The sequence below is a fragment of the Schistocerca gregaria genome, unplaced genomic scaffold (assembly GCF_023897955.1).
Source record: "Schistocerca gregaria isolate iqSchGreg1 unplaced genomic scaffold, iqSchGreg1.2 ptg000259l, whole genome shotgun sequence".
NCBI lineage: Eukaryota > Metazoa > Arthropoda > Insecta > Orthoptera > Acrididae > Schistocerca > Schistocerca gregaria.
The window spans coordinates 1,048,478-1,073,108 of record NW_026061764.1 but is presented as its reverse complement, the minus strand read 5'-3'; the positions used below and the strand labels follow the sequence as shown (position 1 = coordinate 1,073,108).

Here is a 24,631-nt window from a genome sequence, read left to right as displayed (position 1 = left end):
AGACGACCGTAAGGACGAAGTACCCAAGAGTACCGCTAGGCCGCGCCTCTTTAGCTCAGTGGTAGAGCACTGGTCTAATAAACCAGGGGTTGTAAGTTCCATCCTCACAGGAGAAAGATGAATTTTGGAAATCAGTTGCGCGTCGTGGCCGTATAGCAAACAGTACCTGTGATGACGAACAATTAGCGACAGGCGTTTTTTTAAGATTTACTCTCAGATGTGATTAAGGCGAATGGCGCAGATAAAGCATTTGCCAAAGCGGTACAGCATAAGGTGGGACGAGGCAGTCTGAATTACATTTTATAGATGTATTTCTCACATATCTCAGAGTCTCTCGCGATCTTCGTCGTCGTCGTTGTCGTCGTCGTCGCCGCCGCCGCTTCTGCAGAAGTAGCAAATGGCCATCGTAGCAAATGCGGCGAGGGACGGCCTGCCTTCGATTCCGAATGCACAAATTGTGTGGTCTTGTTTCTCAGTCTATATTTGGTCGGTCTCGTCAGAGGTTGAATGTAACGAATGGGTGGGAAAGAGCAAGGGGCAGCGGCTGTGTAGAACGAAAACACAAATCCTCAGGGGTGTGAGCGTTTCGAGATGAGTCGTATACATGTAAATGTTGATCGTCAGTGACCGTGTGGTCTAATGGATAAGGCGTCGGACTTCGTATCTGAAGATTACAGGTTCGAATGCTGTCACGCTTGTGTTTTTCCAGTTCTGAAAAAGAAACATACCGTTTTAATGTAGCAATTGAGCAGTACGAAACCGTCTGAATGTTGCTGTTGACCATTATTTGCTTGGAGATGCTCTTGAGCTTGAAACACACACAGCAAGACCGGTGTTAACTAACGAAATGGTCGGCAGAGTGCCGACACCGCGAGTTTTGACTGGCACTTGCACATCTAAAACAACGTCGGAAAGTAACTCGTTCGGCTTTTGAGTCACATAAAGTATGTGTGTTAATTTTGACGCCACTTTCTCTGCTTGTTGTCATGCAATTTCTTTGCCTCTCAGAAATGATTATGACATAAAAGTGAAGTACGTGACGAGTGTGACGTTAGGAAAACATTAGGCAGCATGGAGAGATTCTGTATGGGACCACCCAACCCAAACGAGTACTGTGTGACGTGCTACCCGGCAAGTATTCACCGAGGTAGCCGGCTATCTCAGTCGGTAGAGCGTCAGACTCTTAATCCCAGGGTCGTGGGTTCGAGCCAGACGCTGGGCGGAACGGAATTTTGTTCCGCTGCAGGTGTAAATTACCGTTTTTCTGATTAACGAGATTTAATGGAAATAGCAACTTTAAACTTTGCCTACGTCTCTGTCAGTCGCAAGGAAACTGTATTTGAAGGTGAAGGTGATTTTGTAGACATGTGTGAAAGACATGTTCTGAAAAGCAAGTGTTGTGGTTTGGAGAGCACATCGGTTACGTGTCAGATGTGTAGCCAAGCAGTAATTTGTCGCCATAGCTGCAAATATTAGCCGGTAATATGAAGTGTTGTCAGCTAAAGTCTGATGGTGCAGACGACCGTAAGGACGAAGTACCCAAGAGTACCGCTAGGCCGCGCCTCTTTAGCTCAGTGGTAGAGCACTGGTCTAATAAACCAGGGGTTGTAAGTTCCATCCTCACAGGAGAAAGATGAATTTAGGAAATCAGTTGCGCGTCGTGGCCGTATAGCAAACAGTACCTGTGATGACGAACAATTAGCGACAGGCGTTTTTTTAAGATTTACTCTCAGATGTGATTAAGGCGAATGGCGCAGATAAAGCATTTGCCAAAGCGGTACAGCATAAGGTGGGACGAGGCAGTCTGAATTACATTTTATAGATGTATTTCTCACATATCTCAGAGTCTCTCGCGATCTTCGTCGTCGTCGTCGTCGTCGTCGTCGTCGTCGCCGCCGCCGCTTCTGCAGAAGTAGCAAATGGCCATCGTAGCAAATGCGGCGAGGGACGGCCTGCCTTCGATTCCGAATGCACAAATTGTGTGGTCTTGTTTCTCAGTCTATATTTGGTCGGTCTCGTCAGAGGTTGAATGTAACGAATGGGTGGGAAAGAGCAAGGGGCAGCGGCTGTGTAGAACGAAAACACAAATCCTCAGGGGTGTGAGCGTTTCGAGATGAGTCGTATACATGTAAATGTTGATCGTCAGTGACCGTGTGGTCTAATGGATAAGGCGTCGGACTTCGTATCTGAAGATTACAGGTTCGAATGCTGTCACGCTTGTGTTTTTCCAGTTCTGAAAAAGAAACATACCGTTTTAATGTAGCAATTGAGCAGTACGAAACCGTCTGAATGTTGCTGTTGACCATTTTTTGCTTGGAGATGCTCTTGAGCTTGAAACACACACAGCAAGACCGGTGTTAACTAACGAAATGGTCGGCAGAGTGCCGACACCGCGAGTTTTGACTGGCACTTGCACATCTAAAACAACGTCGGAAAGTAACTCGTTCGGCTTTTGAGTCACATAAAGTATGTGTGTTAATTTTGACGCCACTAGCTCTGCTTGTTGTCATGCAATTTCTTTGCCTCTCAGAAATGATTATGACATAAAAGTGAAGTACGTGACGAGTGTGACGTTAGGAAAACATTAGGCAGCATGGAGAGATTCTGTATGGGACCACCCAACCCAAACGAGTACTGTGTGACGTGCTACCCGGCAAGTATTCACCGAGGTAGCCGGCTATCTCAGTCGGTAGAGCGTCAGACTCTTAATCCCAGGGTCGTGGGTTCAAGCCAGACGCTGGGCGGAACGGAATTTTGTTCCGCTGCAGGTGTAAATTACCGTTTTTCTGATTAACGAGATTTAATGGAAATAGCAACTTTAAACTTTGCCTACGTCTCTGTCAGTCGCCAGGAAACTGTATTTGAAGGTGAAGGTGATTTTGTAGACATGTGTGAAAGACATGTTCTGAAAAGCAAGTGTTGTGGTTTGGAGAGCACATCGGTTACGTGTCAGATGTGTAGCCAAGCAGTAATTTGTCGCCATAGCTGCAAATATTAGCCGGTAATATGAAGTGTTGTCAGCTAAAGTCTGATGGTGCAGACGACCGTAAGGACGAAGTACCCAAGAGTACCGCTAGGCCGCTCCTCTTTAGCTCAGTGGTAGAGCACTGGTCTAATAAACCAGGGGTTGTAAGTTCCATCCTCACAGGAGAAAGATGAATTTTGGAAATCAGTTGCGCGTCGTGGCCATATAGCAAACAGTACCTGTGATGACGAACAATTAGCGACAGGCGTTTTTTTAAGATTTACTCTCACATGTGATTAAGGCGAATGGCGCAGATAAAGCATTTGCCAAAGCGGTACAGCATAAGGTGGGACGAGGCAGTCTGAATTACATTTTATAGATGTATTTCTCACATATCTCAGAGTCTCTCGCGATCTTCGTCGTCGTCGTCGTCGTCGTCGTCGTCGTCGTCGTCGTCGTCGTCGCCGCCGCCGCTTCTGCAGAAGTAGCAAATGGCCATCGTAGCAAATGCGGCGAGGGACGGCCTGCCTTCGATTCCGAATGCACAAATTGTGTGGTCTTGTTTCTCAGTCTATATTTGGTCGGTCTCGTCAGCGGTTGAATGTAACGAATGGGTGGGAAAGAGCAAGGGGCAGCGGCTGTGTAGAACGAAAACACAAATCCTCAGGGGTGTGAGCGTTTCGAGATGAGTCGTATACATGTAAATGTTGATCGTCAGTGACCGTGTGGTCTAATGGATAAGGCGTCGGACTTCGTATCTGAAGATTACAGGTTCGAATGCTGTCACGCTTGTGTTTTTCCAGTTCTGAAAAAGAAACATACCGTTTTAATGTAGCAATTGAGCAGTACGAAACCGTCTGAATGTTGCTGTTGACCATTTTTTGCTTGGAGATGCTCTTGAGCTTGAAACACACACAGCAAGACCGGTGTTAACTAACGAAATGGTCGGCAGAGTGCCGACACCGCGAGTTTTGACTGGCACTTGCACATCTAAAAGAACGTCGGAAAGTAACTCGTTCGGCTGTTGAGTCACATAAAGTATGTGTGTTAATTTTGACGCCACTAGCTCTGCTTGTTGTCATGCAATTTCTTTGCCTCTCAGAAATGATTATGACATAAAAGTGAAGTACGTGACGAGTGTGACGTTAGGAAAACATTAGGCAGCATGGAGAGATTCTGTATGGGACCACCCAACCCAAACGAGTACTGTGTGACGTGCTACCCAGCAAGTATTCACCGAGGTAGCCGGCTATCTCAGTCGGTAGAGCGTCAGACTCTTAATCCCAGGGTCGTGGGTTCGAGCCAGACGCTGGGCGGAACGGAATTTTGTTCCGCTGCAGGTGTAAATTACCGTTTTTCTGATTAACGAGATTTAATGGAAATAGCAACTTTAAACTTTGCCTACGTCTCTGTCAGTCGCAAGGAAACTGTATTTGAAGGTGAAGGTGATTTTGTAGACATGTGTGAAAGACATGTTCTGAAAAGCAAGTGTTGTGGTTTGGAGAGCACATCGGTTACGTGTCAGATGTGTAGCCAAGCAGTAATTTGTCGCCATAGCTGCAAATATTAGCCGGTAATATGAAGTGTTGTCAGCTAAAGTCTGATGGTGCAGACGACCGTAAGGACGAAGTACCCAAGAGTACCGCTAGGCCGCGCCTCTTTAGCTCAGTGGTAGAGCACTGGTCTAATAAACCAGGGGTTGTAAGTTCCATCCTCACAGGAGAAAGATGAATTTTGGAAATCAGTTGCGCGTCGTGGCCGTATAGCAAACAGTACCTGTGATGACGAACAATTAGCGACAGGCGTTTTTTTAAGATTTACTCTCAGATGTGATTAAGGCGAATGGCGCAGATAAAGCATTTGCCAAAGCGGTACAGCATAAGGTGGGACGAGGCAGTCTGAATTACATTTTATAGATGTATTTCTCACATATCTCAGAGTCTCTCGCGATCTTCGTCGTCGTCGTCGTCGTCGTCGTCGCCGCCGCCGCTTCTGCAGAAGTAGCAAATGGCCATCGTAGCAAATGCGGCGAGGGACGGCCTGCCTTCGATTCCGAATGCACAAATTGTGTGGTCTTGTTTCTCAGTCTATATTTGGTCGGTCTCGTCAGAGGTTGAATGTAACGAATGGGTGGGAAAGAGCAAGGGGCAGCGGCTGTGTAGAACGAAAACACAAATCCTCAGGGGTGTGAGCGTTTCGAGATGAGTCGTATACATGTAAATGTTGATCGTCAGTGACCGTGTGGTCTAATGGATAAGGCGTCGGACTTCGTATCTGATGATTACAGGTTCGAATGCTGTCACGCTTGTGTTTTTCCAGTTCTGAAAAAGAAACATACCGTTTTAATGTAGCAATTGAGCAGTACGAAACCGTCTGAATGTTGCTGTTGACCATTTTTTGCTTGGAGATGCTCTTGAGCTTGAAACACGCACAGCAAGACCGGTGTTAACTAACGAAATGGTCGGCAGAGTGCCGACACCGCGAGTTTTGACTGGCACTTGCACATCTAAAACAACGTCGGAAAGTAACTCGTTCGGCTTTTGAGTCACATAAAGTATGTGTGTTAATTTTGACGCCACTAGCTCTGCTTGTTGTCATGCAATTTCTTTGCCTCTCAGAAATGATTATGACATAAAAGTGAAGTACGTGACGAGTGTGACGTTAGGAAAACATTAGGCAGCATGGAGAGATTCTGTATGGGACCACCCAACCCAAACGAGTACTGTGTGACGTGCTACCCGGCAAGTATTCACCGAGGTAGCCGGCTATCTCAGTCGGTAGAGCGTCAGACTCTTAATCCCAGGGTCGTGGGTTCGAGCCAGACGCTGGGCGGAACGGAATTTTGTTCCGCTGCAGGTGTAAATTACCGTTTTTCTGATTAACGAGATTTAATGGAAATAGCAACTTTAAACTTTGCCTACGTCTCTGTCAGTCGCCAGGAAACTGTATTTGAAGGTGAAGGTGATTTTGTAGACATGTGTGAAAGACATGTTCTGAAAAGCAAGTGTTGTGGTTTGGAGAGCACATCGGTTACGTGTCAGATGTGTAGCCAAGCAGTAATTTGTCGCCATAGCTGCAAATATTAGCCGGTAATATGAAGTGTTGTCAGCTAAAGTCTGATGGTGCAGACGACCGTAAGGACGAAGTACCCAAGAGTACCGCTAGGCCGCTCCTCTTTAGCTCAGTTGTAGAGCACTGGTCTAATAAACCAGGGGTTGTAAGTTCCATCCTCACAGGAGAAAGATGAATTTTGGAAATCAGTTGCGCGTCGTGGCCATATAGCAAACAGTACCTGTGATGACGAACAATTAGCGACAGGCGTTTTTTTAAGATTTACTCTCACATGTGATTAAGGCGAATGGCGCAGATAAAGCATTTGCCAAAGCGGTACAGCATAAGGTGGGACGAGGCAGTCTGAATTACATTTTATAGATGTATTTCTCACATATCTCAGAGTCTCTCGCGATCTTCGTCGTCGTCGTCGTCGTCGTCGTCGTCGTCGTCGTCGTCGCCGCCGCCGCTTCTGCAGAAGTAGCAAATGGCCATCGTAGCAAATGCGGCGAGGGACGGCCTGCCTTCGATTCCGAATGCACAAATTGTGTGGTCTTGTTTCTCAGTCTATATTTGGTCGGTCTCGTCAGCGGTTGAATGTAACGAATGGGTGGGAAAGAGCAAGGGGCAGCGGCTGTGTAGAACGAAAACACAAATCCTCAGGGGTGTGAGCGTTTCGAGATGAGTCGTATACATGTAAATGTTGATCGTCAGTGACCGTGTGGTCTAATGGATAAGGCGTCGGACTTCGTATCTGAAGATTACAGGTTCGAATGCTGTCACGCTTGTGTTTTTCCAGTTCTGAAAAAGAAACATACCGTTTTAATGTAGCAATTGAGCAGTACGAAACCGTCTGAATGTTGCTGTTGACCATTTTTTGCTTGGAGATGCTCTTGAGCTTGAAACACACACAGCAAGACCGGTGTTAACTAACGAAATGGTCGGCAGAGTGCCGACACCGCGAGTTTTGACTGGCACTTGCACATCTAAAAGAACGTCGGAAAGTAACTCGTTCGGCTGTTGAGTCACATAAAGTATGTGTGTTAATTTTGACGCCACTAGCTCTGCTTGTTGTCATGCAATTTCTTTGCCTCTCAGAAATGATTATGACATAAAAGTGAAGTACGTGACGAGTGTGACGTTAGGAAAACATTAGGCAGCATGGAGAGATTCTGTATGGGACCACCCAACCCAAACGAGTACTGTGTGACGTGCTACCCGGCAAGTATTCACCGAGGTAGCCGGCTATCTCAGTCGGTAGAGCGTCAGACTCTTAATCCCAGGGTAGTGGGTTCGAGCCAGACGCTGGGCGGAACGGAATTTTGTTCCGCTGCAGGTGTAAATTACCGTTTTTCTGATTAACGAGATTTAATGGAAATAGCAACTTTAAACTTTGCCTACGTCTCTGTCAGTCGCCAGGAAACTGTATTTGAAGGTGAAGGTGATTTTGTAGACATGTGTGAAAGACATGTTCTGAAAAGCAAGTGTTGTGGTTTGGAGAGCACATCGGTTACGTGTCAGATGTGTAGCCAAGCAGTAATTTGTCGCCATAGCTGCAAATATTAGCCGGTAATATGAAGTGTTGTCAGCTAAAGTCTGATGGTGCAGACGACCGTAAGGACGAAGTACCCAAGAGTACCGCTAGGCCGCGCCTCTTTAGCTCAGTGGTAGAGCACTGGTCTAATAAACCAGGGGTTGTAAGTTCCATCCTCACAGGAGAAAGATGAATTTTGGAAATCAGTTGCGCGTCGTGGCCGTATAGCAAACAGTACCTGTGATGACGAACAATTAGCGACAGGCGTTTTTTTAAGATTTACTCTCAGATGTGATTAAGGCGAATGGCGCAGATAAAGCATTTGCCAAAGCGGTACAGCATAAGGTGGGACGAGGCAGTCTGAATTACATTTTATAGATGTATTTCTCACATATCTCAGAGTCTCTCGCGATCTTCGTCGTCGTCGTCGTCGTCGTCGTCGTCGTCGTCGTCGTCGTCGTCGTCGTCGCCGCCGCCGCTTCTGCAGAAGTAGCAAATGGCCATCGTAGCAAATGCGGCGAGGGACGGCCTGCCTTCGATTCCGAATGCACAAATTGTGTGGTCTTGTTTCTCAGTCTATATTTGGTCGGTCTCGTCAGAGGTTGAATGTAACGAATGGGTGGGAAAGAGCAAGGGGCAGCGGCTGTGTAGAACGAAAACACAAATCCTCAGGGGTGTGAGCGTTTCGAGATGAGTCGTATACATGTAAATGTTGATCGTCAGTGACCGTGTGGTCTAATGGATAAGGCGTCGGACTTCGTATCTGAAGATTACAGGTTCGAATGCTGTCACGCTTGTGTTTTTCCAGTTCTGAAAAAGAAACATACCGTTTTAATGTAGCAATTGAGCAGTACGAAACCGTCTGAATGTTGCTGCTGACCATTTTTTGCTTGGAGATGCTCTTGAGCTTGAAACACACACAGCAAGACCGGTGTTAACTAACGAAATGGTCGGCAGAGTGCCGACACCGCGAGTTTTGACTGGCACTTGCACATCTAAAACAACGTCGGAAAGTAACTCGTTCGGCTTTTGAGTCACATAAAGTATGTGTGTTAATTTTGACGCCACTAGCTCTGCTTGTTGTCATGCAATTTCTTTGCCTCTCAGAAATGATTATGACATAAAAGTGAAGTACGTGACGAGTGTGACGTTAGGAAAACATTAGGCAGCATGGAGAGATTCTGTATGGGACCACCCAACCCAAACGAGTACTGTGTGACGTGCTACCCGGCAAGTATTCACCGAGGTAGCCGGCTATCTCAGTCGGTAGAGCGTCAGACTCTTAATCCCAGGGTAGTGGGTTCGAGCCAGACGCTGGGCGGAACGGAATTTTGTTCCGCTGCAGGTGTAAATTACCGTTTTTCTGATTAACGAGATTTAATGGAAATAGCAACTTTAAACTTTGCCTACGTCTCTGTCAGTCGCAAGGAAACTGTATTTGAAGGTGAAGGTGATTTTGTAGACATGTGTGAAAGACATGTTCTGAAAAGCAAGTGTTGTGGTTTGGAGAGCACATCGGTTACGTGTCAGATGTGTAGCCAAGCAGTAATTTGTCGCCATAGCTGCAAATATTAGCCGGTAATATGAAGTGTTGTCAGCTAAAGTCTGATGGTGCAGACGACCGTAAGGACGAAGTACCCAAGAGTACCGCTAGGCCGCGCCTCTTTAGCTCAGTGGTAGAGCACTTGTCTAATAAACCAGGGGTTGTAAGTTCCATCCTCACAGGAGAAAGATGAATTTTGGAAATCAGTTGCGCGTCGTGGCCGTATAGCAAACAGTACCTGTGATGACGAACAATTAGCGACAGGCGTTTTTTTAAGATTTACTCTCAGATGTGATTAAGGCGAATGGCGCAGATAAAGCATTTGCCAAAGCGGTACAGCATAAGGTGGGACGAGGCAGTCTGAATTACATTTTATAGATGTATTTCTCACATATCTCAGAGTCTCTCGCGATCTTCGTCGTCGTCGTCGTCGTCGTCGTCGTCGCCGCCGCCGCTTCTGCAGAAGTAGCAAATGGCCATCGTAGCAAATGCGGCGAGGGACGGCCTGCCTTCGATTCCGAATGCACAAATTGTGTGGTCTTGTTTCTCAGTCTATATTTGGTCGGTCTCGTCAGAGGTTGAATGTAACGAATGGGTGGGAAAGAGCAAGGGGCAGCGGCTGTGTAGAACGAAAACACAAATCCTCAGGGGTTTGAGCGTTTCGAGATGAGTCGTATACATGTAAATGTTGATCGTCAGTGACCGTGTGGTCTAATGGATAAGGCGTCGGACTTCGTATCTGAAGATTACAGGTTCGAATGCTGTCACGCTTGTGTTTTTCCAGTTCTGAAAAAGAAACATACCGTTTTAATGTAGCAATTGAGCAGTACGAAACCGTCTGAATGTTGCTGTTGACCATTTTTTGCTTGGAGATGCTCTTGAGCTTGAAACACACACAGCAAGACCGGTGTTAACTAACGAAATGGTCGGCAGAGTGCCGACACCGCGAGTTTTGACTGACACTTGCACATCTAAAACAACGTCGGAAAGTAACTCGTTCGGCTTTTGAGTCACATAAAGTATGTGTGTTAATTTTGACGCCACTAGCTCTGCTTGTTGTCATGCAATTTCTTTGTCTCTCAGAAATGATTATGACATAAAAGTGAAGTACGTGACGAGTGTGACGTTAGGAAAACATTAGGCAGCATGGAGAGATTCTGTATGGGACCACCCAACCCAAACGAGTACTGTGTGACGTGCTACCCGGCAAGTATTCACCGAGGTAGCCGGCTATCTCAGTCGGTAGAGCGTCAGACTCTTAATCCCAGGGTCGTGGGTTCGAGCCAGACGATGGGCGGAACGGAATTTTGTTCCGCTGCAGGTGTAAATTACCGTTTTTCTGATTAACGAGATTTAATGGAAATAGCAACTTTAAACTTTGCCTACGTCTCTGTCAGTCGCAAGGAAACTGTATTTGAAGGTGAAGGTGATTTTGTAGACATGTGTGAAAGACATGTTCTGAAAAGCAAGTGTTGTGGTTTGGAGAGCACATCGGTTACGTGTCAGATGTGTAGCCAAGCAGTAATTTGTCGCCATAGCTGCAAATATTAGCCGGTAATATGAAGTGTTGTCAGCTAAAGTCTGATGGTGCAGACGACCGTAAGGACGAAGTACCCAAGAGTACCGCTAGGCCGCGCCTCTTTAGCTCAGTGGTAGAGCACTGGTCTAATAAACCAGGGGTTGTAAGTTCCATCCTCACAGGAGAAAGATGAATTTTGGAAATCAGTTGCGCGTCGTGGCCGTATAGCAAACAGTACCTGTGATGACGAACAATTAGCGACAGGCGTTTTTTTAAGATTTACTCTCAGATGTGATTAAGGCGAATGGCGCAGATAAAGCATTTGCCAAAGCGGTACAGCATAAGGTGGGACGAGGCAGTCTGAATTACATTTTATAGATGTATTTCTCACATATCTCAGAGTCTCTCGCGATCTTCGTCGTCGTCGTCGTCGTCGTCGTCGTCGTCGTCGCCGCCGCCGCTTCTGCAGAAGTAGCAAATGGCCATCGTAGCAAATGCGGCGAGGGACGGCCTGCCTTCGATTCCGAATGCACAAATTGTGTGGTCTTGTTTCTCAGTCTATATTTGGTCGGTCTCGTCAGAGGTTGAATGTAACGAATGGGTGGGAAAGAGCAAGGGGCAGCGGCTGTGTAGAACGAAAACACAAATCCTCAGGGGTGTGAGCGTTTCGAGATGAGTCGTATACATGTAAATGTTGATCGTCAGTGACCGTGTGGTCTAATGGATAAGGCGTCGGACTTCGTATCTGAAGATTACAGGTTCGAATGCTGTCACGCTTGTGTTTTTCCAGTTCTGAAAAAGAAACATACCGTTTTAATGTAGCAATTGAGCAGTACGAAACCGTCTGAATGTTGCTGTTGACCATTTTTTGCTTGGAGATGCTCTTGAGCTTGAAACACACACAGCAAGACCGGTGTTAACTAACGAAATGGTCGGCAGAGTGCCGACACCGCGAGTTTTGACTGGCACTTGCACATCTAAAACAACGTCGGAAAGTAACTCGTTCGGCTGTTGAGTCACATAAAGTATGTGTGTTAATTTTGACGCCACTAGCTCTGCTTGTTGTCATGCAATTTCTTTGCCTCTCAGAAATGATTATGACATAAAAGTGAAGTACGTGACGAGTGTGACGTTAGGAAAACATTAGGCAGCATGGAGAGATTCTGTATGGGACCACCCAACCCAAACGAGTACTGTGTGACGTGCTACCCGGCAAGTATTCACCGAGGTAGCCGGCTATCTCAGTCGGTAGAGCGTCAGACTCTTAATCCCAGGGTCGTGGGTTCTAGCCAGACGCTGGGCGGAACGGAATTTTGTTCCGCTGCAGGTGTAAATTACCGTTTTTCTGATTAACGAGATTTAATGGAAATAGCAACTTTAAACTTTGCCTACGTCTCTGTCAGTCGCAAGGAAACTGTATTTGAAGGTGAAGGTGATTTTGTAGACATGTGTGAAAGACATGTTCTGAAAAGCAAGTGTTGTGGTTTGGAGAGCACATCGGTTACGTGTCAGATGTGTAGCCAAGCAGTAATTTGTCGCCATAGCTGCAAATATTAGCCGGTAATATGAAGTGTTGTCAGCTAAAGTCTGATGGTGCAGACGACCGTAAGGACGAAGTACCCAAGAGTACCGCTAGGCCGCGCCTCTTTAGCTCAGTGGTAGAGCACTGGTCTAATAAACCAGGGGTTGTAAGTTCCATCCTCACAGGAGAAAGATGAATTTTGGAAATCAGTTGCGCGTCGTGGCCGTATAGCAAACAGTACCTGTGATGACGAACAATTAGCGACAGGCGTTTTTTTAAGATTTACTCTCAGATGTGATTAAGGCGAATGGCGCAGATAAAGCATTTGCCAAAGCGGTACAGCATAAGGTGGGACGAGGCAGTCTGAATTACATTTTATAGATGTATTTCTCACATATCTCAGAGTCTCTCGCGATCTTCGTCGTCGTCGTCGTCGCCGCCGCCGCTTCTGCAGAAGTAGCAAATGGCCATCGTAGCAAATGCGGCGAGGGACGGCCTGCCTTCGATTCCGAATGCACAATTTGTGTGGTCTTGTTTCTCAGTCTATATTTGGTCGGTCTCGTCAGAGGTTGAATGTAACGAATGGGTGGGAAAGAGCAAGGGGCAGCGGCTGTGTAGAACGAAAACACAAATCCTCAGGGGTGTGAGCGTTTCGAGATGAGTCGTATACATGTAAATGTTGATCGTCAGTGACCGTGTGGTCTAATGGATAAGGCGTCGGACTTCGTATCTGAAGATTACAGGTTCGAATGCTGTCACGCTTGTGTTTTTCCAGTTCTGAAAAAGAAACATACCGTTTTAATGTAGCAATTGAGCAGTACGAAACCGTCTGAATGTTGCTGTTGACCATTTTTTGCTTGGAGATGCTCTTGAGCTTGAAACACACACAGCAAGACCGGTGTTAACTAACGAAATGGTCGGCAGAGTGCCGACACCGCGAGTTTTGACTGGCACTTGCACATCTAAAACAACGTCGGAAAGTAACTCGTTCGGCTTTTGAGTCACATAAAGTATGTGTGTTAATTTTGACGCCACTAGCTCTGCTTGTTGTCATGCAATTTCTTTGCCTCTCAGAAATGATTATGACATAAAAGTGAAGTACGTGACGAGTGTGACGTTAGGAAAACATTAGGCAGCATGGAGAGATTCTGTATGGGACCACCCAACCGAAACGAGTACTATGTGACGTGCTACCCGGCAAGTATTCACCGAGGTAGCCGGCTATCTCAGTCGGTAGAGCGTCAGACTCTTAATCCCAGGGTCGTGGGTTCGAGCCAGACGCTGGGCGGAACGGAATTTTGTTCCGCTGCAGGTGTAAATTACCGTTTTTCTGATTAACGAGATTTAATGGAAATAGCAACTTTAAACTTTGCCTACGTCTCTGTCAGTCGCAAGGAAACTGTATTTGAAGGTGAAGGTGATTTTGTAGACATGTGTGAAAGACATGTTCTGAAAAGCAAGTGTTGTGGTTTGGAGAGCACATCGGTTACGTGTCAGATGTGTAGCCAAGCAGTAATTTGTCGCCATAGCTGCAAATATTAGCCGGTAATATGAAGTGTTGTCAGCTAAAGTCTGATGGTGCAGACGACCGTAAGGACGAAGTACCCAAGAGTACCGCTAGGCCGCGCCTCTTTAGCTCAGTGGTAGAGCACTGGTCTAATAAACCAGGGGTTGTAAGTTCCATCCTCACAGGAGAAAGATGAATTTTGGAAATCAGTTGCGCGTCGTGGCCGTATAGCAAACAGTACCTGTGATGACGAACAATTAGCGACAGGCGTTTTTTTAAGATTTACTCTCAGATGTGATTAAGGCGAATGGCGCAGATAAAGCATTTGCCAAAGCGGTACAGCATAAGGTGGGACGAGGCAGTCTGAATTACATTTTATAGATGTATTTCTCACATATCTCAGAGTCTCTCGCGATCTTCGTCGTCGTCGTCGTCGTCGTCGTCGTCGTCGTCGCCGCCGCCGCTTCTGCAGAAGTAGCAAATGGCCATCGTAGCAAATGCGGCGAGGGACGGCCTGCCTTCGATTCCGAATGCACAAGTTGTGTGGTCTTGTTTCTCAGTCTATATTTGGTCGGTCTCGTCAGAGGTTGAATGTAACGAATGGGTGGGAAAGAGCAAGGGGCAGCGGCTGTGTAGAACGAAAACACAAATCCTCAGGGGTGTGAGCGTTTCGAGATGAGTCGTATACATGTAAATGTTGATCGTCAGTGACCGTGTGGTCTAATGGATAAGGCGTCGGACTTCGTATCTGAAGATTACAGGTTCGAATGCTGTCACGCTTGTGTTTTTCCAGTTCTGAAAAAGAAACATACCGTTTTAATGTAGCAATTGAGCAGTACGAAACCGTCTGAATGTTGCTGTTGACCATTTTTTGCTTGGAGATGCTCTTGAGCTTGAAACACACACAGCAAGACCGGTGTTAACTAACGAAATGGTCGGCAGAGTGCCGACACCGCGAGTTTTGACTGGCACTTGCACATCTAAAACAACGTCGGAAAGTAACTCGTTCGGCTGTTGAGTCACATAAAGTATGTGTGTTAATTTTGACGCCACTAGCTCTGCTTGTTGTCATGCAATTTCTTTGCCTCTCAGAAATGATTATGACATAAAAGTGAAGTACGTGACGAGTGTGACGTTAGGAAAACATTAGGCAGCATGGAGAGATTCTGTATGGGACCACCCAACCCAAACGAGTACTGTGTGACGTGCTACCCGGCAAGTATTCACCGAGGTAGCCGGCTATCTCAGTCGGTAGAGCGTCAGACTCTTAATCCCAGGGTCGTGGGTTCTAGCCAGACGCTGGGCGGAACGGAATTTTGTTCCGCTGCAGGTGTAAATTACCGTTTTTCTGATTAACGAGATTTAATGGAAATAGCAACTTTAAACTTTGCCTACGTCTCTGTCAGTCGCAAGGAAACTGTATTTGAAGGTGAAGGTGATTTTGTAGACATGTGTGAAAGACATGTTCTGAAAAGCAAGTGTTGTGGTTTGGAGAGCACATCGGTTACGTGTCAGATGTGTAGCCAAGCAGTAATTTGTCGCCATAGCTGCAAATATTAGCCGGTAATATGAAGTGTTGTCAGCTAAAGTCTGATGGTGCAGACGACCGTAAGGACGAAGTACCCAAGAGTACCGCTAGGCCGCGCCTCTTTAGCTCAGTGGTAGAGCACTGGTCTAATAAACCAGGGGTTGTAAGTTCCATCCTCACAGGAGAAAGATGAATTTTGGAAATCAGTTGCGCGTCGTGGCCGTATAGCAAACAGTACCTGTGATGACGAACAATTAGCGACAGGCGTTTTTTTAAGATTTACTCTCAGATGTGATTAAGGCGAATGGCGCAGATAAAGCATTTGCCAAAGCGGTACAGCATAAGGTGGGACGAGGCAGTCTGAATTACATTTTATAGATGTATTTCTCACATATCTCAGAGTCTCTCGCGATCTTCGTCGTCGTCGCCGCCGCCGCTTCTGCAGAAGTAGCAAATGGCCATCGTAGCAAATGCGGCGAGGGACGGCCTGCCTTCGATTCCGAATGCACAAATTGTGTGGTCTTGTTTCTCAGTCTATATTTGGTCGGTCTCGTCAGAGGTTGAATGTAACGAATGGGTGGGAAAGAGCAAGGGGCAGCGGCTGTGTAGAACGAAAACACAAATCCTCAGGGGTGTGAGCGTTTCGAGATGAGTCGTATACATGTAAATGTTGATCGTCAGTGACCGTGTGGTCTAATGGATAAGGCGTCGGACTTCGTATCTGAAGATTACAGGTTCGAATGCTGTCACGCTTGTGTTTTTCCAGTTCTGAAAAAGAAACATACCGTTTTAATGTAGCAATTGAACAGTACGAAACCGTCTGAATGTTGCTGTTGACCATTTTTTGCTTGGAGATGCTCTTGAGCTTGAAACACACACAGCAAGACCGGTGTTAACTAACGAAATGGTCGGCAGAGTGCCGACACCGCGAGTTTTGACTGGCACTTGCACATCTAAAACAACGTCGGAAAGTAACTCGTTCGGCTGTTGAGTCACATAAAGTATGTGTGTTAATTTTGACGCCACTAGCTCTGCTTGTTGTCATGCAATTTCTTTGCCTCTCAGAAATGATTATGACATAAAAGTGAAGTACGTGACGAGTGTGACGTTAGGAAAACATTAGGCAGCATGGAGAGATTCTGTATGGGACCACCCAACCCAAACGAGTACTCTGTGACGTGCTACCCGGCAAGTATTCACCGAGGTAGCCGGCTATCTCAGTCGGTAGAGCGTCAGACTCTTAATCCCAGGGTCGTGGGTTCGAGCCAGACGCTGGGCGGAACGGAATTTTGTTCCGCTGCAGGTGTAAATTACCGTTTTTCTGATTAACGAGATTTAATGGAAATAGCAACTTTAAACTTTGCCTACGTCTCTGTCAGTCGCAAGGAAACTGTATTTGAAGGTGAAGGTGATTTTGTAGACATGTGTGAAAGACATGTTCTGAAAAGCAAGTGTTGTGGTTTGGAGAGCACATCGGTTACGTGTCAGATGTGTAGCCAAGCAGTAATTTGTCGCCATAGCTGCAAATATTAGCCGGTAATATGAAGTGTTGTCAGCTAAAGTCTGATGGTGCAGACGACCGTAAGGACGAAGTACCCAAGAGTACCGCTAGGCCGCGCCTCTTTAGCTCAGTGGTAGAGCACTGGTCTAATAAACCAGGGGTTGTAAGTTCCATCCTCACAGGAGAAAGATGAATTTTGGAAATCAGTTGCGCGTCGTGGCCGTATAGCAAACAGTACCTGTGATGACGAACAATTAGCGACAGGCGTTTTTTTAAGATTTACTCTCAGATGTGATTAAGGCGAATGGCGCAGATAAAGCATTTGCCAAAGCGGTACAGCATAAGGTGGGACGAGGCAGTCTGAATTACATTTTATAGATGTATTTCTCACATATCTCAGAGTCTCTCGCGATCTTCGTCGTCGTCGTCGTCGCCGCCGCCGCTTCTGCAGAAGTAGCAAATGGCCATCGTAGCAAATGCGGCGAGGGACGGCCTGCCTTCGATTCCGAATGCACAATTTGTGTGGTCTTGTTTCTCAGTCTATATTTGGTCGGTCTCGTCAGAGGTTGAATGTAACGAATGGGTGGGAAAGAGCAAGGGGCAGCGGCTGTGTAGAACGAAAACACAAATCCTCAGGGGTGTGAGCGTTTCGAGATGAGTCGTATACATGTAAATGTTGATCGTCAGTGACCTTGTGGTCTAATGGATAAGGCGTCGGACTTCGTATCTGAAGATTACAGGTTCGAATGCTGTCACGCTTGTGTTTTTCCAGTTCTGAAAAAGAAACATACCGTTTTAATGTAGCAATTGAGCAGTACGAAACCGTCTGAATGTTGCTGTTGACCATTTTTTGCTTGGAGATGCTCTTGAGCTTGAAACACACACAGCAAGACCGGTGTTAACTAACGAAATGGTCGGCAGAGTGCCGACACCGCGAGTTTTGACTGGCACTTGCACATCTAAAACAACGTCGGAAAGTAACTCGTTCGGCTTTTGAGTCACATAAAGTATGTGTGTTAATTTTGACGCCACTAGCTCTGCTTGTTGTCATGCAATTTCTTTGCCTCTCAGAAATGATTATGACATAAAAGTGAAGTACGTGACGAGTGTGACGTTAGGAAAACATTAGGCAGCATGGAGAGATTCTGTATGGGACCACCCAACCCAAACGAGTACTGTGTGACGTGCTACCCGGCAAGTATTCACCGAGGTAGCCGGCTATCTCAGTCGGTAGAGCGTCAGACTCTTAATCCCAGGGTCGTGGGTTCGAACCAGACGCTGGGCGGAACGGAATTTTGTTCCGCTGCAGGTGTAAATTACCGTTTTTCTGATTAACGAGATTTAATGGAAATAGCAACTTTAAACTTTGCCTACGTCTCTGTCAGTCGCAAGGAAACTGTATTTGAAGGTGAAGGTGATTTTGTAGACATGTGTGAAAGACATGTTCTGAAAAGCAAGTGTTGTGGTTTGGAGAGCACATCGGTTACGTGTCAGATGTGTAGCCAAGCAGTAATTTGTCGCCATAGCTGCAAATATTAGCCGGTAATATGAAGTGTTGTCAGCTAAAGTCTGATGGTGCAGACGACCGTAAGGACGAAGTACCCAAGAGTACCGCTAGGCCGCGCCTCTTTAGCTCAGTGGTAGAGCACTGGTCTAATAAACCAGGGGTTGTAAGTTCCATCCTCACAGGAGACAGATGAATTTTGGAAATCAGTTGCGCGTCGTGGCCGTATAGCAAACAGTACCTGTGATGACGAACAATTAGCGACAGGCGTTTTTTTAAGATTTACTCTCAGATGTGATTAAGGCGAATGGCGCAGATAAAGCATTTGCCAAAGCGGTACAGCATAAGGTGGGACGAGGCAGTCTGAATTACATTTTATAGATGTATTTCTCACATATCTCAGAGTCTCTCGCGATCTTCGTCGTCGTCGTCGTCGTCGTCGTCGTCGTCGTCGTCTCCGCCGCCGCTTCTGCAGAAGTAGCAAATGGCCATCGTAGCAAATGCGGCGAGGGACGGCCTGCCTTCGATTCCGAATGCACAAATTGTGTGGTCTTGTTTCTCAGTCTATATTTGGTCGGTCTCGTCAGAGGTTGAATGTAACGAATGGGTGGGAAAGAGCAAGGGGCAGCGGCTGTGTAGAACGAAAACACAAATCCTCAGGGGTGTGAGCGTTTCGAGATGAGTCGTATACATGTAAATGTTGATCGTCAGTGACCGTGTGGTCTAATGGATAAGGCGTCGGACTTCGTATCTGAAGATTACAGGTTCGAATGCTGTCACGCTTGTGTTTTTCCAGTTCTGAAAAAGAAACATACCGTTTTAATGTAGCAATTGAGCAGTACGAAACCGTCTGAATGTTGCTGTTGACCATTTTTTGCTTGGAGATGCTCTTGAGCTTGAAACACACACAGCAAGACCGGTGTTAACTAACGAAATGGTCGGCAGAGTGCCGACACCGCGAGTTTTGACTGGCACTTGCACATCTAAAACAACGTCGGAAAGTAACTCGTTCGGCTGTTGAGTCACATAAAGTATGTGTGTTAATTTTGACGCCACTAGCTCTGCTTGTTGTCATGCAATTTCTTTGCCTCTCAGAAATGATTATGACATAAAAGTGAAGTACGTGACGAGTGTGACGTTAGGAAAACATTAGGCAGCATGGAGAGATTCTGTATGGGACCACCCAACCCAAACGAGTACTGTGTGACGTGCTACCCGGCAAGTATTCACCGAGGTAGCCGGCTATCTCAGTCGGTAGAGCGTCAGACTCTTAATCCCAGGGTCGTGGGTTCGAGCCAGACGCTGGGCGGAACGGAATTTTGTTCCGCTGCAGGTGTAAATTACCGTTTTTCTGATTAACGAGATTTAATGGAAATAGCAACTTTAAACTTTGCCTACGTCTCTGTCAGTCGCAAGGAAACTGTATTTGAAGGTGAAGGTGATTTTGTAGACATGTGTGAAAGACATGTTCTGAAAAGCAAGTGTTGTGGTTTGGAGAGCACATCGGTTACGTGTCAGATGTGTAGCCAAGCAGTAATTTGTCGCCACAGCTGCAAATATTAGCCGGTAATATGAAGTGTTGTCAGCTAAAGTCTGATGGTGCAGACGACCGTAAGGACGAAGTACCCAAGAGTACCGCTAGGCCGCGCCTCTTTAGCTCAGTGGTAGAGCACTGGTCTAATAAACCAGGGGTTGTAAGTTCCATCCTCACAGGAGAAAGATGAATTTTGGAAATCAGTTGCGCGTCGTGGCCGTATAGCAAACAGTACCTGTGATGACGAACAATTAGCGACAGGCGTTTTTTTAAGATTTACTCTCAGATGTGATTAAGGCGAATGGCGCAGATAAAGCATTTGCCAAAGCGGTACAGCATAAGGTGGGACGAGGCAGTCTGAATTACATTTTATAGATGTATTTCTCACATATCTCAGAGTCTCTCGCGATCTTCGTCGTCGTCGTCGTCGTCGTCGTCGTCATCGCCGCCGCTTCTGCAGAAGTAGCAAATGGCCATCGTAGCAAATGCGGCGAGGGACGGCCTGCCTTCGATTCCGAATGCACAAATTGTGTGGTCTTGTTTCTCAGTCTATATTTGGTCGGTCTCGTCAGAGGTTGAATGTAACGAATGGGTGGGAAAGAGCAAGGGGCAGCGGCTGTGTAGAACGAAAACACAAATCCTCAGGGGTGTGAGCGTTTCGAGATGAGTCGTATACATGTAAATGTTGATCGTCAGTGACCGTGTGGTCTAATGGATAAGGCGTCGGACTTCGTATCTGAAGATTACAGGTTCGAATGCTGTCACGCTTGTGTTTTTCCAGTTCTGAAAAAGAAACATACCGTTTTAATGTAGCAATTGAACAGTACGAAACCGTCTGAATGTTGCTGTTGACCATTTTTTGCTTGGAGATGCTCTTGAGCTTGAAACACACACAGCAAGACCGGTGTTAACTAACGAAATGGTCGGCAGAGTGCCGACACCGCGAGTTTTGACTGGCACTTGCACATCTAAAACAACGTCGGAAAGTAACTCGTTCGGCTGTTGAGTCACATAAAGTATGTGTGTTAATTTTGACGCCACTAGCTCTGCTTGTTGTCATGCAATTTCTTTGCCTCTCAGAAATGATTATGACATAAAAGTGAAGTACGTGACGAGTGTGACGTTAGGAAAACATTAGGCAGCATGGAGAGATTCTGTATGGGACCACCCAACCCAAACGAGTACTCTGTGACGTGCTACCCGGCAAGTATTCACCGAGGTAGCCGGCTATCTCAGTCGGTAGAGCGTCAGACTCTTAATCCCAGGGTCGTGGGTTCGAGCCAGACGCTGGGCGGAACGGAATTTTGTTCCGCTGCAGGTGTAAATTACCGTTTTTCTGATTAACGAGATTTAATGGAAATAGCAACTTTAAACTTTGCCTACGTCTCTGTCAGTCGCAAGGAAACTGTATTTGAAGGTGAAGGTGATTTTGTAGACATGTGTGAAAGACATGTTCTGAAAAGCAAGTGTTGTGGTTTGGAGAGCACATCGGTTACGTGTCAGATGTGTAGCCAAGCAGTAATTTGTCGCCACAGCTGCAAATATTAGCCGGTAATATGAAGTGTTGTCAGCTAAAGTCTGATGGTGCAGACGACCGTAAGGACGAAGTACCCAAGAGTACCGCTAGGCCGCGCCTATTTAGCTCAGTGGTAGAGCACTGGTCTAATAAACCAGGGGTTGTAAGTTCCATCCTCACAGGAGAAAGATGAATTTTGGAAATCAGTTGCGCGTCGTGGCCGTATAGCAAACAGTACCTGTGATGACGAACAATTAGCGACAGGCGTTTTTTTAAGATTTACTCTCAGATGTGATTAAGGCGAATGGCGCAGATAAAGCATTTGCCAAAGCGGTACAGCATAAGGTGGGACGAGGCAGTCTGAATTACATTTTATAGATGTATTTCTCACATATCTCAGAGTCTCTCGCGATCGTCGTCGTCGTCGTCGTCGTCGTCGTCGTCGTCATCGTCGTCGCCGCCGCCGCTTCTGCAGAAGTAGCAAATGGCCATCGTAGCAAATGCGGCGAGGGACGGCCTGCCTTCGATTCCGAATGCACAAATTGTGTGGTCTTGTTTCTCAGTCTATATTTGGTCGGTCTCGTCAGAGGTTGAATGTAACGAATGGGTGGGAAAGAGCAAGGGGCAGCGGCTGTGTAGAACGAAAACACAAATCCTCAGATGTGTGAGCGTTTCGAGATGAGTCGTATACATGTAAATGTTGATCGTCAGTGACCGTGTGGTCTAATGGATAAGGCGTCGGACTTCGTATCTGAAGATTACAGGTTCGAATGCTGTCACGCTTGTGTTTTTCCAGTTCTGAAAAAGAAACATACCGTTTTAATGTAGCAATTGAGCAGTACGAAACCGTCTGAATGTTGCTGTTGACCATTTTTTGCTTGGAGATGCTCTTGAGCTTGAAACACACACAGCAAGACCGGTGTTAACTAACGAAATGGTCGGCAGAGTGCCGACACCGCGAGTTTTGACTGGCACTTGCACATCTAAAACAACGTCGGAAAGTAACTCGTTCGGCTGTTGAGTCACATAAAGTATGTGTGTTAATTTTGACGCCACTAGCTCTGCTTGTTGTCATGCAATTTCTTTGCCTCTCAGAAATGATTATGACATAAAAGTGAAGTACGTGACGAGTGTGACGTTAGGAAAACATTAGGCAGCATGGAGAGATTCTGTATGGGACCACCCAACCCAAACGAGTACTGTGTGACGTGCTACCCGGCAAGTATTCACCGAGGTAGCCGGCTATCTCAGTCGGTAGAGCGTGGTACTCTTAATCCCAGGGTCGTGGGTTCGAGCCAGACGCTGGGCGGAACGGAATTTTGTTCCGCTGCAGGTGTAAATTACCGTTTTTCTGATTAACGAGATTTAATGGAAATAGCAACTTTAAACTTTGCCTACGTCTCTGTCAGTCGCAAGGAAACTGTATTTGAAGGTGAAGGTGATTTTGTAGACATGTGTGAAAGACATGTTCTGAAAAGCAAGTGTTGTGGTTTGGAGAGCACATCGGTTACGTGTCAGATGTGTAGCCAAGCAGTAATTTGTCGCCATAGCTGCAAATATTAGCCGGTAATATGAAGTGTTGTCAGCTAAAGTCTGATGGTGCAGACGACCGTAAGGACGAAGTACCCAAAAGTACCGCTAGGCCGCGCCTCTTTAGCTCAGTGGTAGAGCACTGGTCTAATAAACCAGGGGTTGTAAGTTCCATCCTCACAGGAGAAAGATGAATTTTGGAAATCAGTTGCGCGTCGTGGCCGTATAGCAAACAGTACCTGTGATGACGAACAATTAGCGACAGGCGTTTTTTTAAGATTTACTCTCAGATGTGATTAAGGCGAATGGCGCAGATAAAGCATTTGCCAAAGCGGTACAGCATAAGGTGGGACGAGGCAGTCTGAATTACATTTTATAGATGTATTTCTCACATATCTCAGAGCCTCTCGCGATCTTCGTCGTCGTCGTCGTCGTCGTCGTCGTCGTCGTCGTCGCCGCCGCTTCTGCAGAAGTAGCAAATGGCCATCGTAGCAAATGCGGCGAGGGACGGCCTGCCTTCGATTCCGAATGCACAAATTGTGTGGTCTTGTTTCTCAGTCTATATTTGGTCGGTCTCGTCAGAGGTTGAATGTAACGAATGGGTGGGAAAGAGCAAGGGGCAGCGGCTGTGTAGAACGAAAACACAAATCCTCAGGGGTGTGAGCGTTTCGAGATGAGTCGTATACATGTAAATGTTGATCGTCAGTGACCGTGTGGTCTAATGGATAAGGCGTCGGACTTCGTATCTGAAGATTACAGGTTCGAATGCTGTCACGCTTGTGTTTTTCCAGTTCTGAAAAAGAAACATACCGTTTTAATGTAGCAATTGAGCAGTACGAAACCGTCTGAATGTTGCTGTTGACCATTTTTTGCTTGGAGATGCTCTTGAGCTTGAAACACACACAGCAAGACCGGTGTTAACTAACGAAATGGTCGGCAGAGTGCCGACACCGCGAGTTTTGACTGGCACTTGCACATCTAAAACAACGTCGGAAAGTAACTCGTTCGGCTTTTGAGTCACATAAAGTATGTGTGTTAATTTTGACGCCACTATCTCTGCTTGTTGTCATGCAATTTCTTTGCCTCTCAGAAATGATTATGACATAAAAGTGAAGTACGTGACGAGTGTGACGTTAGGAAAACATTAGGCAGCATGGAGAGATTCTGTATGGGACCACCCAACCCAAACGAGTACTGTGTGACGTGCTACCCGGCAAGTATTCACCGACGTAGCCGGCTATCTCAGTCGGTAGAGCGTCAGACTCTTAATCCCAGGGTCGTGGGTTCGAGCCAGACGCTGGGCGGAACGGAATTTTGTTCCGCTGCAGGTGTAAATTACCGTTTTTCTGATTAACGAGATTTAATGGAAATAGCAACTTTAAACTTTGCCTACGTCTCTGTCAGTCGCAAGGAAACTGTATTTGAAGGTGAAGGTGATTTTGTAGACATGTGTGAAAGACATGTTCTGAAAAGCAAGTGTTGTGGTTTGGAGAGCACATCGGTTACGTGTCAGATGTGTAGCCAAGCAGTAATTTGTCGCCATAGCTGCAAATATTAGCCGTTAATATGAAGTGTTGTCAGCTAAAGTCTGATGGTGCAGACGACCGTAAGGACGAAGTACCCAAGCGTACCGCTAGGCCGCGCCTCTTTAGCTCAGTGGTAGAGCACTGGTCTAATAAACCAGGGGTTGTAAGTTCCATCCTCACAGGAGAAAGATGAATTTTGGAAATCAGTTGCGCGTCGTGGCCGTATAGCAAACAGTACCTGTGATGACGAACAATTAGCGACAGGCGTTTTTTTAAGATTTACTCTCAGATGTGATTAAGGCGAATGGCGCAGATAAAGCATTTGCCAAAGCGGTACAGCATAAGGTGGGA

At 46.4% G+C, this 24,631-nt stretch overlaps 2 non-coding genes across 2 annotated transcripts; both read left to right on the top strand.

Annotated features, from left to right (window-relative positions):
* Positions 1–3,082: 3,082 nt before the first annotated feature.
* Positions 3,083–3,154, top strand: Trnai-aau (transfer RNA isoleucine (anticodon AAU)). Its single transcript has one exon. It is a non-coding gene; the product is annotated as a tRNA-Ile (tRNA).
* A 15,139-nt stretch (positions 3,155–18,293) lies between these two features.
* Trnai-aau (transfer RNA isoleucine (anticodon AAU)) lies at positions 18,294–18,365 on the top strand. Its single transcript has one exon. It is a non-coding gene; the product is annotated as a tRNA-Ile (tRNA).
* Positions 18,366–24,631: the final 6,266 nt, after the last annotated feature.